The sequence below is a fragment of the Stegostoma tigrinum genome, chromosome 20 (assembly GCF_030684315.1).
Source record: "Stegostoma tigrinum isolate sSteTig4 chromosome 20, sSteTig4.hap1, whole genome shotgun sequence".
Classification (NCBI taxonomy): Eukaryota; Metazoa; Chordata; class Chondrichthyes; order Orectolobiformes; family Stegostomatidae; genus Stegostoma; species Stegostoma tigrinum.
In genome coordinates, this window is record NC_081373.1 from 20,985,187 (window position 1) to 20,999,959 (window position 14,773).

General features: G+C 41.4%; 1 protein-coding gene and 1 non-coding gene across 3 annotated transcripts in view; one reads left to right on the forward strand and one right to left on the reverse strand.

The window, feature by feature from the left end:
- LOC125461673 (GDNF family receptor alpha-1-like) overlaps nucleotides 1-14,773 on the forward strand; it is a 189,983-nt gene that overhangs the window by 59,794 nt on the left and 115,416 nt on the right. The window lies entirely within an intron of this gene.
- trnaw-cca (transfer RNA tryptophan (anticodon CCA)) lies at nucleotides 11,143-11,214 on the reverse strand. Its single transcript has one exon. It is a non-coding gene; the product is annotated as a tRNA-Trp (tRNA).

Here is a 14,773-nt window from a genome sequence, read left to right on the forward strand (position 1 = left end):
TCTAATTTCAATACTGAAATGAGGATATTCAACAAAAATGGCCTTGACAAATTTATCAGTGACCCAAATGCCCATGAAAATTGGCTGTGGGGCACTGGTTCTCTAAATTGAACATCACTGTGCCTACTTTAAGCTCAGAACTCTTGTACAATGCTGTTGAATGAGAGTCCAAAATATTTAACCAAGTGTAAATTTTGTACTGTTCATTCTGTAACTATACTATTAAAATGGCAGTCATATTTCCACATGAAGTAAATTATTAATTTGCTCAGTTTCATCTGAATTCTGTAAGAGCTTATTTGACTGTATCAAACTCAGAGGGACATATTAAGAGTCTTGTAATGCAAGCTGTTTGTAATCAAGTATTCTGGCCTATTTTCAACTGGAAGATGCAGAATGGTGCTGATAACTGTGTTTGCTGCCAGACCATTAATTATTAACCTTAGGCTCTATCTTATATCCCAGATGCTGCATAAATGGAGGGAAATTTAACCCTTAATTGGGAAGCTGGGTGGATGTACTTGGCATAGTAGCATTTGACTATGGTATTTTTCAGATGACTGCTATGACAATGACTCTATGGTATCACCTAATGGCAATTGACATTTCTACCAGTGGTAGTATTGAGTAAGGGTTGCAACATGACATCCCAACTCTAAAACTCAATGCACTGACCAATGAAGGCAAACGTGTCAAGTGCTTTCTTCACCATCCATCCACCTGTGACTCTACTTTGAAGGAACTATGCACTTGCACCCCTAGGTTTCTTTGTTTGGCAACAATCCCCAGGACCCTATGATTTACTGTATAAGTCCTGGCCTAATTTGCCTTACCGAAATGTGATACCTCACATTTATCTAAATTAAACTCCAGCTACCACTCTTCGGCCTTTTGGCCCATCTGATCACAGTCCTGTTGTACTCTGAGATAACCTTACCCAATATTTTCTGTGCCACCAATTTTGGTGTCATCTGCAAACTTACTAACCATGACTCCTATATTCATGTATTGACCTCATCAGATGAAGGAGTGGAAAGCACTAACTCAATGCTGGCAAAACTTCACAACGCAAAGCTGCGCAGATGGCAGCATCTTGGCAACTTTAGCATGGTCTGACATTCTGCAATGAGATTTTCACACTGCATCAGGTCAGGGACTGATCTTTCGATGCTGCAAGCAGAATATTTGTCCTTCCACTTACCCTTTCAACAATAGTATGTGGATAACCAAATGTGCCTTGTTCATTAACCTCACAGTGGTAAAAATCATCACAAAATATGAAATCATCCCCAACTGCCTTGCAGGCAAGTACTGCAGCGCACCTCACAAATGTCAGGACATCTAACCATTTCTTCAACAGGTAAGTAGCCTTCTTGATGACATTCCACATCTGTAATTGACTGCTGTGGCTGTGGCATTGGAGTGCCGTCTCTGTTTGTCTCATGGGAGACTCCTTGCTGAGTAAACTTTATCCCCCAGAACCCAACTACAGACCCCAAGGTCTGGGCTGAAGAGGGTGCAGCAGTTATAAATGCTTTGGAATAGCAGCTACGGCTAAAAACAAGTACATTTGTGTAAGAAGGTCTGATTGAGGTCACATGCAATCTGCACATTAATCAACTGAAACAATTTTCAGCTCACATAGATCTGTTACTGCTAGATGTAACGACAGGGGTCCAGGTTATCACTTCTTGAATTTTAGAATGCCAGACTTGTTAAACTTGGGATAGCAACGTGGTGAAGCAGGAAGTCAAATGCCAATCTTCTGCGTAATACAAAAACTTATTTACAGCATACAACATTAAAGATGTCTGCCTTCTTCCTAACAAACACATGGTGTTGCAGAGTCTATCTTTATCCCCTCTGTTTTGTATTTTTATTTGCACTTCTCACTTTGGTCCCCACCCCCCCATCATCACAGTAAAGTTGAAATCCTCGGGAATGATGTGCTTAAAGTTCATTCTTTGAGTCCAGATTGCTGTGGCAACATACACTTTTACAGGCATGTTGTTATCCGTCATCATAGATAGTAATGACAGAAGTTCCAACTTCTTTTCCAATACATTGACTAAGCAGAAGTTTCTCCCACTGTGTTGAAAAGATTTGAAGGCTGAGGCTCAACCCATTTGGCTGCTTTATCAATGGGCCTTGCTTGGCCATTTTTGTTTATATCTGGAAGTGCTCCTACAAATATTAAATGTGTTTTTCTTCCATTACCCAATCATCCCTTTTTTTTTCCATCTGTTAACCATCACCAGAAAATGACCTATATTTTCCAATTAAGTAATTTTACATGTAAAGCCCATTAAAAACAATGCAAACATCAAAGGTGAGGGAATTGTCAGGAGATGGGAGGGGGCTGAGTGAAAATGGAGTTGCCTTTCAAATCCTGGAGTGGGCATGAATTCAGATCTCCACTTCAAGGTACTTAAATCAATTGATGTCGTCCAGGTGCACAACAGAAACATGCCTGAGAGAGAGCCTTCAGAAATTTTGATGGCTCCAACCAGAAACAATTGACTCTCATTGTATGGGTTAAGACACTTGCAATTCCATTTGGTTAAACTCTCAACAAATGTAAATGGAAACCAGATTTGTGATTCATGCCTGTTCCCTTTCTCCAAGTGACAGAAAGTGGGGAGAGGGGAGAGCCTTTGCATCTGTGTCCCATTCACCATTTGTAGAGGCTTGAAAAGTCTCTCCAATTCTGAAAATTTGCTTCTGGTTTCTGTAAGAATCTTGTTTCTCACCTGCAAGGGTTTCGGGCGGCACGGTGACTCAGTGGTTAGCGCTGCTGCCTCACAGTACCAGGTGCCTGAGTTCGATTCCACCCTCGGGTGACTGTGTGTGTGAAGTTTGCACATTCTCCCTGTGTCTGTGTGGATTTCCTCCTATGCCCTGGTTTCCTCCCATAGCTGAAAGACGTGCAGGCTAGCTGGATTGGCCGTGTTAAATTACCCGTACTGTTCAGGGATATGTAGATTAGGTGAGTTATAGAGATGGGTCTGAGAATGCTCCGAGGGTCAGTGTGGACTTGTTGGGCTGAAGGGCCTGTTTCCACACTATAGGGATTCTATGGATTCTATCCAAATCGTAAAGTAGGTATTACCCACTATAGGGAGTCACATCAGACATGCTAACAAAGTGTGGAGGTGGATGAACACAGCAGGCCAAGCAGCATCTCAGGAGCACAAAAGCTGACGTTTCAAGCCTAGACCCCTCATCAGAGAGGGGGCTGGGGAGAGGGTTCTAGGATAAATAGGGAGAGAGGGGGAGGCGGACCGAAGATGGAGAGAAAGAAGATAGGTGGAGAGGAGAGTATAGGTGGGGAGGTAGGGAGGGAATAGGTCAGTCCAGGGAAGACGGACAGGTCAAGGAGGTGGGATGAGGTTAGTAGGCAGGAAATGGAGGTGCAGCTTGAGATGGGAGGAAGGGATAGGTGAGAGGAAGAACAGGTTAGGGAGGCGGGGACGAGCTGGGCTGGTTTTGGGATGCAGTGGGGGGAGGGGACGAGCTGGGGTGGTTTTGGGATGCAGTGGGGGAGGGGAGATTTTGAAGCTTGTGAAGTCCACATTGATACCATTGGGCTGCAGGGTTCCCAAGCGAAATATGAGTTGCTGTTCCTGCAACCTTCGGGTGGCATCATTGTGGTACTGCAGGAGGCCCATGATGGATATGTCATCTAAAGAATGGGAGGGAGAGTTAAAATGGTTCGTGACTGGGAGGTGCAGTTGTTTGTTGCAAACCGAGCGGAGGTGTTCTGCAAAGCGGTCCCCAAGCCTATGCTTGGTTTCCCCAATGTAGCAGTATGTGCAGGTGAACATGTGCTTAATATGGAAAGTCACCTTGGGGCCTGGGATGGGATGAGGGAGGAGGTGTGGGGGCAAATGTAGCACTTCCTGCGGTTGCAGGGGAAGGTGCCGGGTGTGGTGGGGTTGGAGGGGACTGTGGAGCGGACAAGGGAGTCATGGAGAGGGTGGTCTCTCCGGAAGGCAGACAAGTGTGGGGATTGAAAAATGTCTTGGGTGGTGGGGTCGGATTGTAGATGGCGGAAGTGTCGGAGGATGATACATTGTATTCGGAGGTTGGTGGGGTGGTTTGTGAGAACGAGGGCGGTTGTGGCGGGGGCGTTGTGTGAGGGATGTGTTGCGGGAGACGCGGTCAAGGGCATTCTTGACCACTGCGGGCGGAATGACTTTCCATTTTAAGCAGATGTTCACCTGCACATCTGCCAATGTGGTATACTGTATCCACTGTATTCAGTGTGGCTTCTTCTACATTGGGGAAACCAAGCGGATGCTTGGGGACCACTTTGCAGAACACCTCCGTTCGGTTCGCAATAAACAACTGCACCTCCCAGTCACGAACCATTTTAACACCCCTCCCATTCCTTAAATGACATATCCATCATGGGCCTCCTGCAGTGCCACAATGATGCCATCCGAAGGTTGCAGGAACAGCAACTTATATTCCGCTTGGGAACCAAATTGCTTCAAAATCTCCCCTCCCCCCACTGCATCCCAAAACCAGCCCAACTTGTCCCCGCCTCCCTAACCTGTTCTTCCTCTCACCTATCCCTTCCTCCCACCTCAAGCCGCACCTCCATTTCCTACTTACTAACCTCATCCCACCTCCTCGACCTGTCCGTCTTCCCTGAACTGACCTATCCCCTCCCTACCTCCCCACCTATACCCTCCTTTCCACCTATCTTCTTTTCTCTCCATCTTCGGTTTGCCTCCCCCTCTCTCCCTATTTATTCCAGAACCCTCTTCCCATTCCCCTCTCTGATGAAGGGTCTAGGCCCGAAATGCCAGCTTTTGTGCTGCTGAGATGCTGCTTGGCCTGCTGTGTTCATCCAGCTTCACACTTTGTTATCTTGGATTCTCCAACATCTGCAGTTCCCATTATCTCTCCTCTCACATCAGACATGCCGCTCAGTTGACAGCTAAAATTCTATGAACTCAATGTAAGAGGACCTCCATCTGTACAAATGTGATGTTTTCACCTCAGTCTTGACTACTGAAAAATACAGTGGTGCTGAAATACCTACAAGTCGATCAGGGAGCAGGAGAATGACTCATTCAGTTTCAACTGCCACTTTGTCAATTTGTGCTGTGTAGAAAAGATATCTCTAATTGCTAGAATTCCCTAAGAGATACTCCCACTCCACCGCAGTTTTTGTGGGGGAATGGAAATAATTCCAGTGTATTTCCTAGTTTTGGTCGTTGAAAACTGCAACATAATTCCAGCTCAAAAAATAATTTCTCTTTTACCTGAAGAACCTTGTAGAAATATACACTCAAGCATAAGCAACAATTGTTTATACAAAAACTTACATTTTTCTCTTTCACCTTAAGAGAATTCCAATTGTTAGTGATAATGTTACAGATATAGAGATGCAAAGTCATGAATTTATTCCAGATATACAAGTATGCTCAGAAACTGAATAGAGAGTGGAGTAATAATAATTAAAAGTATTCATGCTTATTGTATCAAAATAGCTCAAAGCTCTGTACACACAATTATTAAAGTGATGTGAGCATTTTTAGGTGGACAAATGTTACATTACCAAGATCCCATCAATAGCCTTCAGTCAATGATTAGTTAATCTGTAGATACCAAGCATCTAGGTTTGAACACAAGGGATCATCTGAGAGCCAAATAAGTAAAACAAATCTATGCATCTTAATCTATTTTGATGTATTTTTAATGGAATCAACTGGGATTGCATCACAAATGGAAAGTGGAAAGTTGATTCAAGTATAAAACTGCTGTTTACTAGAGTTAATAGGATTGCCAGTAGGAGTATTACTACAAAAGACAGCCAACAAGTTTAATGAATAGGAATTACTAAGCCAGTTACCTCCGAGCAGTGAAGTATTGTTAGCCTTGGGAGGCATGTATAATAGGCTTTCAGAATGCTGTGCTGCAATTTAGGCTTCATGGTAATGATATATTGTGTCTTTGTTTTTCTGTCACGTAAAGCTGTAAGTTGGTGATAGATGCGGTTCTCAGAAGCCATATTGGGAGTTAATCAAAAGCTGCTTCAGTTCTAGGTAACTGGTCATTGATTACAAGTTCCACAAACTGGCTAATTAGCACGTGATTGCCAATATGAGATTCATCATTCTTATTTGGCTGATGATTAGCATTTACTTGCTTCAGTTTAGCTGGTATGATACAAAGGTTAACATTTCAAAGAGAAATCATCAAAAAATAATTGCAACAATATAATGCCACAGCATCTTTCCTATCAAACATATTTTGAGTTCAGCTTTTAAAATCATTTATAATCAGAATAGCATTAATGGATTAGCCAAAATCATCCATGTTTTCTTAGTTTAGAAAAAAACAGCGATGGCTTTGGATAATACGAGTGATTTACTGGCAATGGGTAAGAGATGAAAAAAATGCCACAGGTGATTTGGTGAGGGAAAGCAAATAGTTGTGTGTAAGAACACTTCTGGATTTTGAAGAAAAGAAGGGGAAGACTACATGTGGGAAAGGTGGAAGGTGATTGTGGTCAGAACTGCTATAAAGTCATAAGTATTCCCTCTTCTGGTCCACATGAATTTTTAAGAAAAACTTAAACCTACTTGTAAGTTCCCCTCTAAATCGCATATCACCTGGACTTGGAATTATCCCCATTGCTTTACTATCACTGAGTCAAACTCCTATAGCTCCCTTCATAATATCACTGACCTTGTACCTACACCCCAAGAAACATGCCAGTTCAAGAAAGCAGTTCTATCTTATACATCTATCCTATTTAGCTCAATGGTATTGCTACACAACATATTGGAAGGTGCCCTCACACAAAGACGATGCAATTGTCATTTACTAATACTATTATAGACAGATGCATCTGCCAGATAAATTAGTGAGCATGAAATCAAGATGTTTCTCCCTCTTGTTGGCTCCCTCAATGCCTTTCACAGAACCAGTCTACCAGCTTTATCTTGGAGGAATCATTCAACTCTGTCACAGGTGGTAAACTTTGAAATCTCCCATTCAGAGTACACTGTGCACTCATTACCCTCAGAGTCCCCTCCAAGTGGCGTTCACCATGGCAGAGTTTACTCATTAGCTTAATGAGTGTGGTAGGTGGTAATCAGCAGGTCATTTCCATGGCCAGGTGTGGCATTATACCTTGATACTTTGATCTATTGTTGGTGTTGTGGATTCACAAGGGAACTCCATCTCAACTGTATACCACTGTGTCCCCACCTCTGCTGGGTCTGTTTTATTGGTTCTGCCATTCAATGTAATCATGGCTGATTTGCTAATCCCCAACTCCATTTTCTTCCCTTTATCCATAATTGTGATTACCTTACTGACTAAAAACATGCCTATCTCAGCCCTGAACATAGTTAATGACCCAACGTTATTAGCTCTCCGCTGTGAAGAATTCCATAGATTCACTAGCCTCTAACAGACAAAATTCCTCCTCATGTCTGTTCTAAATGGGCAGCTCCTTATTCTGAGATTGCGTTCAAATATCCCCATCAGTGAGCAGCTTCTAAACAAAAATGATAAAAACATGAAACAAAATCATCAACTGCCAACTTCTGTGTCCAAGACAAATATGGCACCAAGAAACTAAGATGATATTTACAAATATATCTAAAAGGGCCTTCACCCTAAATGAAATAAGCAAATAGAAAACAAGGATCATTATAATCCCTCTTCCTCACCAAAGCAAGTGTACCAGGTCAGAGAGAAGTTAAACATTCAAAACCACTCCAATTAACCTTGAAATCTCAGTTTTAACATAACGGAGTTAGAATGATGATTCAGTATTCAGTCAACTGTCAGGGGTCAGATAAGCTGATGAACCCGCTTAAGAAGTCTATGTGCCTCCATGTTAGCACTGCTGCTGGGCCAGGAGGTGTGGAAGAGCAGAAACCAAACCCAATGTTTACCTGGTAGACGAGCAGGAGGCTGGTAGCATCTGGAGGAAAGGAGCAGTCAATATTTCGGGTGTTACCCTTCTTCCAGCTTCCTGTTTGTCTACCTTGGCTTCCTGCATCTGCAGTTTTTTTTGTCTCTAATCAATGTGGACCTGGTCCATTCTCCATGACTAGCTTGCGTGATAAACTACAGTGATCGCACAGTCTCATTTTCCCTAATCACCATTGTGCTTGATCAGGCTACATAAAGTCACCGAGTTAAACTGCACAGAAACAAACCCTTTGGTCCAACTCGTCAATGCCAGCCAGATATCTTAAACTAATTTAGTCCCAATTTCCAGCATTTGGCCCATATCCCTCGAAACCCTTCCCATACTCAACATACCGACCAATGAAAATGACAAGTGGAAACCTGAAAAGAAAACTGCTTTCGAATCCTGTACCTCTGGGTTTCCTATCTCTTTTTCCTTCACTTGCTCCAAATGAGCAGCCCCATAAATATTGGGACCAATGACTGGATTTTTGAAAGTGAACCCAACATAATTTTCTAACTGGATTGCTCCAGTCTGTTAATTAATTTAAGAAGTGCAATAAGTTGGAATTCATCATTATCAACAACAGATAAATTCTTGCTGTATTTATATGAATATTCTTTGTCCAATTTCTTAAGAGTAATCAACATCATTTTTCTTGTTCAAATGCATGAATTGAATTCTTATTGATTTACTCCGGGAATGACACCTGTCCCGAATTCTGATTCATCCTAAAACCCCATAATTGTTGCATAATACAGTACTGTTTAAGGATAAAATTATTTATAATAATAATTAGGGATGGGCAAGAAAAGTTGGCATAACCAGCAACATCTACATGTTGTTAAAAAATACATCTAAAAACTGTTTCATTAACATATTCAAATAAATGTTTATGTTTTACAACTGAAACCCAAAAGAAAAGTCTAAAGGTAATGTGAGAAGTGTTTGTATTGTTCTGAAAGATTCATCTGGCACTCTTCAAAACCCTGTAAAAACTAAGAACAAACATTGAGTTCGACAGCATGTCTCAACAAATCTTCCTGTACAGAAAGTATACAGTGAATAGTACAAATCACCATATAGCAGATCATACCAAAGAACTCGCAATTTATCAACTATTCATAAGATATAGATATAGAAATAGATATCCCTGCCACTGAGATTTCTCATGTGGTAAATATAGTCCCCAAGAAATAGAAAAACGAAATTTAAAGAATGGTTTTCCAATTTTGGAACATCTAGCACATGCTGGCAGTTAACAAATGGAAAAATGAGTGGAGGGTGTGAAATTTGCTGACGTGGACACTTGCTGTGTGCATGAATGCGGTAACTTAATAACAACAAATCCTGGAAATGCTTGGGAGGCATGATGGCGTCTGTGGAGATAGAAACAGATTTAACATCTGAGGTCAATAATTTTTCATCTGAAATGAGATACTCAAGAGAGCTGAATTAAAAGTGCAGCAATATCTCTGAGAGTTATTGGGCTGGAGGAGATGAGACAGATATGTGAGGCAAAGTCAGGGACAAGTTTGAAAAGAAGGATGAGAATTTTAAGATAGGCATGCATGACCAGGAACAAATGTAAGTTAGTGGTCATAGAGGTGATGAGTAATGCTTTGCTTGAACCCATTACCATTTCTCAATGGATACCCCTTCAGTTGTTTTTCATGAGCAGCATAAAAATTTACAGCACTGCAAGATCTTATTCAATTTACCATGGGAATCTTCTAAAAGTAATAGCCAATGTATTATTTACAGTAATTTCTAGATTTTACAGGAATTTTCCACTATTCAGTGGAAAAGGCCTTGTCAGCATTGTGAGCTACAGTAAAATTTACTTTTACCATGTTATCAAGCACAATATCTGAATTTAATGCTGAAAGAGTATCAACACTTAGTTTAAATAAATACTGCAAAATCACCAAGAAAAGCAAAGACAGTTAAAAAAATCTTTTCATTTGCATGTGTTTAGTATATCTTTCCTCAAGATTAAGCTGCTTATGCTGAACTTGCACAGAATTATATAGAACCACTTTTATCATACAAGGATCTATTGACTACCTTTGCCATAAATGATAGAAATGTGAATGCATCTTTATTTAAGTGCAGAAATTCAGCGTTACCTTTCAAAGAATAACGGTTACTCACTCATAAATTACATCAGCCCAAATTATATTTCCTGTTCTACTTCTGTCCGGTTTTTCTGCAAATTAGAAATTCAAATTAGAATTGAAATTTGATTTTTTTTCATATTTTATTCTTTTCCTTGATATTTTCTGTAATAACATAAAAAAGACTTGCTTATGAATCATTCATTTCAATTGAAGCTAAATTCAATCTTCAGATGATTTTTGTAAATAATTTATTATTGAGTATTTCCTAAACACATAAATAATATATGAACAGGAATAAATTGTCTTTTTGGGTTTTTTTAATATTCTGCTGCAAAGCAGAAGCAAAATGGTGATGGATTAGAATAAACTTCTGGCCATTAAAATCAAAAGGTAGATGGGCTGAAATTCCTTTTGTTCAAATGTCAATTGTGCCAGTGGGGTGGAATGTCACCTCCCATAATGACTCCTTTGAGGCCACTTTGTTATGTTATGTCTTACGATTAACATGTCACATGCCTTTCGGAGGCATGCTCATGACACCATCAGTGGGGCATATCATATAACTTGAAGATAAAAAGGTCTCAAAATCCATTTTATTCTGAGATCACTTGAAGGATGAAAAGCTATTGAAAGCATGGCACTCTGCTGTACCTGATAGCACAATGCTAGCCCAGACACTTAAGCACTTGTGAATGTAGTGTTTTTATTTAATCATAGAACTCCTACAGCGTGGAAACAGGCCCTCCAGCCCAACAAGCCCACACTGACCCTCAGAACATCCCACCCAGACCCATCCCCCATAACCCACCTAATCTACAAATCCCTGAACACTATGGGTAATTTAGCGTGGCCAATCCACCTAGCCTGCACATCTTTGGGCTGTGGGAGGAAACCAGAGCACCCGAAGGAAACTCACACAGACATGGGGAGAACGTGCAAACTCCACACAGACAGTTGCCCAAGGGTGGAGTCAAACTCGAGTTCCTGGTGCTGTGAAGCAGTATTGCTAATGACTGAGTCGCCCCTAACAAACTCTGCTGCGATTTTAAATCCCGGGAGTCAAGCTTCCATTAAGCACAGTGAGCCTGATGTGACTTGAACACACAGCCTTCTGATCTGGAGTCAGATGGGCTACCTTTGCGCCACAAGCCCACTAGCTACCTATAAAAAAAACAGTTGGATTCTTCAATACCATAGTATGCAAATCCAGTTTCTTTCGTTACAGGAGATAACATAAACAATACCATATTAGGTAAAATACTCCACTGGAGGTAAAACCACAAGTATTACTGCAGAGAGACAGGGCAGGAATCTTGAATTAATAGACAGGGTGGGTGGTGGGATGTGTAGTTACTGAAAACTATTTCCTTGGCCAATATGCTGATTTCCCAACAATAATTTGTTAAGTTTTCATTTTTTTGTTGGCAAGAGTTGGAAAATGTTGGCCCAGCCTGACGTTGAGAAATGGCCACTGAAGACCATTTTTGAGCTTGTTAATAGCACTCTCAAGAGACAGATTTTTATCTTGTTTCCATGGGTTAGAGTCAACACGGTGTTACAAGGCATGAAGGACAAGGGGATGACAAAGATCCATATTGGGTAAACAAAAGGCAGCAATAAATGGTAGAAGGCAATTAGTTGGCCCTCAGAGTCAGCCATGAGAGTTGAAAGAATGCAGAGTTCTCAGCAGAAGTTTGCCCACAAATATTGGAGGGAGTGATTCAGCGAAGATGAAACTAAAAGCAGAAAATTCTGATAACACACTGACAAGTCTATCAACACATAAAAGGAAAGAGCAGGCTAACGTTCAAAGAGGAAATTCTTTTGATGTCCACCATTCCGTCTCTTTTTGCTCAGTGTTTAATTTTCCTGACGCTTTGGTTTAGAAAGCTTCCTTACATGAAAGATGCTCAATAAATGAAAACCTTGTCACACTTAGAACTGCTGAGATTTTCACCCAAGATGTTAATCACTCTTTATCCTCTACGGCAGTTCGTGCACATTCTACTTAACAGTCACATTTTAGTGCTGAATTCCCATTCTTTGCCAACTTTTTCCTGCCATCTCACCAATTAGTTGTTCTCAGTGATAAATGAACTCTTGATGGAGCTTTTTCAGACTAATCATCAAAGGGAACTGTAAACTGGTGAGCCTGACATCAGTGGCAGGGTTGGAGGGGATCTTGAGGGACAGGATTTACAGGTATTTGGAAAGGCAAAGACTGATTAGAGATCATCAACATGGATTTGTGTATGGGAAATCATGTCTCACTAATTTGATTGAGTTTTTTGAAGAAGTAATGAAGAGGAATGATGAAGGCAGAGTGGTGGGTGTTATCTGTATGGAATTCTGTAAGGTGTTCGACAAGGTTCTGCATGGTAGACTGGTTAGCAAGGTTAGATCACACGGAATATAGAGAGACATAGTCATTTGGTTACAGAATTGGCTTGAAGGTAGAAGACAGAGGACGCTAGTGGAGAGTTGCTTTTCGGACTGGAAGCCTGTGATCAGTGGTGTGCCATAGGGTTCGGTGGTGGGTTCACTGTTTGTAAGTAACTGCTGTTAGTAAAGTTTGCTGCAGTTAGTAAGTTATCAGATGGCATCCAAAATTGGAGGTGTAGTGAACAGCAAAGAAGGTTACCTCAGAGTACAACAGGATCTTGATCAGATGGGCCAATGGCTGAGGAGTGGCAGATGGAGTTTAATTTAGATAAATGTGAAGAACTACATATTGAAAAGGCAAATCAGGGCAGGACTTATACACTTAATGGTGAGGTCCTGGGAAGTGAAAAAAGAGAATTTGCGTTGATGGTTCATAGTTCCCTGAAAGTGGAATCACAGATCGACAGGATAGTGAAGAAGGAGTTTGGTTTGATTGTCTTTATTGGCTGGTGCATTGAGTAAAGGAGTTGGGAGGTCATATTGCAGCTGTACAGGACATTGGTTAGAGATAGTAGGAACTGTAGATGCTGGAGAATCTGGGATAACAAGGTGTAGAGCTGGATGAACATAGCAGGCCAAGCAGCGTCATAAGAACAGGAAAGCTGACATTTTGAGGCTAGACCTGAAGGGTCTAGAGTTTTCCTGCTCCTCTGATGCTGTTTGGCCTGCCATGTTCATCCAGCTCTACACCTTGTTATCTCAGGACACTGGTCAGGCCACTTTTGGAATATTGCATTCAATTCTGGCCTCCCTGCAGTTTCCTACCGTTGTGAAACTTGCAAGGGTTCAGAAAAGATGTACAAGGATGTTACCTTGTTTTGAGGGTTTGAGCTAGAGTGAGAGCCTGAAAAAGGCTGAGGCTATTTTCCCTAGAGCATCGAAGACTTAAGGGTGACCTTAAAGAAGTTTGTAAAATCATGAGGAGCATGGATATGGTAAATAGTCAAGGTCTTTTCCTCAGCTTGAGGGAGTCCAGAACTAGAGGGCATAGGTTTAAGGGGAGAGGGGAAAAAATTATAAGGGACATAAGGGCAACTTGTTTACACGGCGCGTGATACATGTATGGACTGAGCTTCCAAAGAAAATGTTGGAGGCTGGTACAATTACAATACTTAAAAGGCATCTGAACGGTATATGAACAGTAAGTGGATATGGGCCAAATGATAGCAAATGGGGCTAGATCAATTTAGGATATCAGGTCAGCATGGATGTGTTGAATCGAAGGATTTGTTTCCATGTTGTTCAGCTGTATGACTCTATGACTCTAACTGGAGTGGTCGGGTCTACCTGCCCAGATGTTAGTTCAAACCATTAAATGGGTAATTAATGCCCCTTAAGGATCTCATTCCATCATCGTTGCTACTCAACTAATGTCACGCTGGAATCCCAAAATGTCTGAGACCATATGTGGATGCACGTGTTTTTATTTGAGAGGTTATGTGTGGGCAGGGAAAGAGGGAATCCTCATTCAAAGACATTTAGTGCCTGAACAATGAACCTGACATTGAAAAAGAAGGAAACAGCCATCTGAGATCCACCTTTAACTTGACATTCTCTACTCACTCAGTGAGCCCCCTCTCTGAAATCCCATCCTACTTTCCCTCACTTGTGGTCTGAGTTCCTCATTGTTTCAAAACCAGCTCCCAGTGACTCTGTCAGGCAATGAAGAGCTGCCAGCCTCTCATTGGCGAACAGCTCCTGCACAGCAGGATTTCCACTCTCAAGTCCTACATCCTGGGAAGGCCCCAACACTGACTAGTTAAATACTTAAATATCTGATAGATACTTGATTTTGGCAATGTTTTTCAATGGAAGAATTGCATAACTGCTGCTGGTTTTGCAGACCACTGGAAAGATCCCCATTGCCAACACTAATTTCCATGCATAACAGAAGATAGCGAGGCATTAAATGTATACCCAGCAAATGTTACTGGTGCTTAAAATAATTATATGACACCTTCTACAATAGCAGCTGGTTCTATAGGGACCTTCAACACACATCTCCTGAATTCAAAAATGTTGAGATATTTTCATTCTCTCCACAGCGAGCACCTTCCAAACCATTCCTAGTGTCCCAATCAATGGATATTATGACCACATCAAACACCAGCTCCTTAAAATGTGTTAGACCGAGCTGACTTCAAGGATTATCCTCAGCCTCTTGAGAATTTACCCCTTTGACCTGAAGGTGATGTATGACCTACTACTATAAGTCTTCCTTCCTTCTTCCCATGCAGCCTCTCACTCACTGATGACATTACAGACTTCA